Raw genomic sequence first — 897 nt, forward strand, 5'->3', positions numbered from 1 at the left:
TGTATATATATATATATATATATATATATATATATATACACATATATACATACATGCATGTATGTATATATGTATGCATACATATATGTCTGTGTGCATGTGCATATGTGTATGTATGTGTGTGTGTGTGTTTATAATTAGGGCTTTCGTGCCATTACCGTCATCACCGTTCCTGCATGCTACTTCACGACATTTGCATGACATGCCAAATTTTATGTCACGTTGTGAAGTTCAGCTGTTTGTTATTAATACTCACCAGTCTGTCCTAAGTCTTCTACAGTGGCGTATGTTTGGATATACAAGAACAGTCACACACACACACATATATATATATGTATGTATATATATACTCAAATACGGCTGTGTGGTCAGTAGCTTACTTATCAACTATATGGTTCCAGGTTCAGTCCCACTGCGTGACACCTTGGGGAGGTGTCTTCTACTACAGCCTCGGGCCGACCAAAGCCTTGTGTGTGGATTTTGTAGGCAGAAACTGAAAGAAGCCCATCACATATATGTATATATATATGTGTTATTTCTTTACTACCCACAAGGGGCTACACACAGAGGGGACAAACAAGGACAGACAAACGGATTAAGTCGATTATATCGACCCCAGTGCGTAACTGGTACTTATTTAATCGACCCTGAAAGGATGAAAGGCAAAGTCGACCTCGGCGGAATTTGAACTCGGAACGTAGCAGCAGACGAAATACCGCTAAGCATTTCGCCCACCGTGCTAACGTTTCTGCCAGCTCGCCGCCTTATATATATATGTGTGTGTATGTTTGTGTGTCTGTGTTTGTCCCCCCAACATCTCTTGACAACCGATGCTGGGCAGCCAGAGATAATATGATTTATTGTTTCTTGTCCATCTCCACATATTCTGCAGTTACT

Source organism: Octopus bimaculoides, chromosome 29 (genome assembly GCF_001194135.2).
Source record: "Octopus bimaculoides isolate UCB-OBI-ISO-001 chromosome 29, ASM119413v2, whole genome shotgun sequence".
In the NCBI taxonomy this organism is placed as follows: domain Eukaryota; kingdom Metazoa; phylum Mollusca; class Cephalopoda; order Octopoda; family Octopodidae; genus Octopus; species Octopus bimaculoides.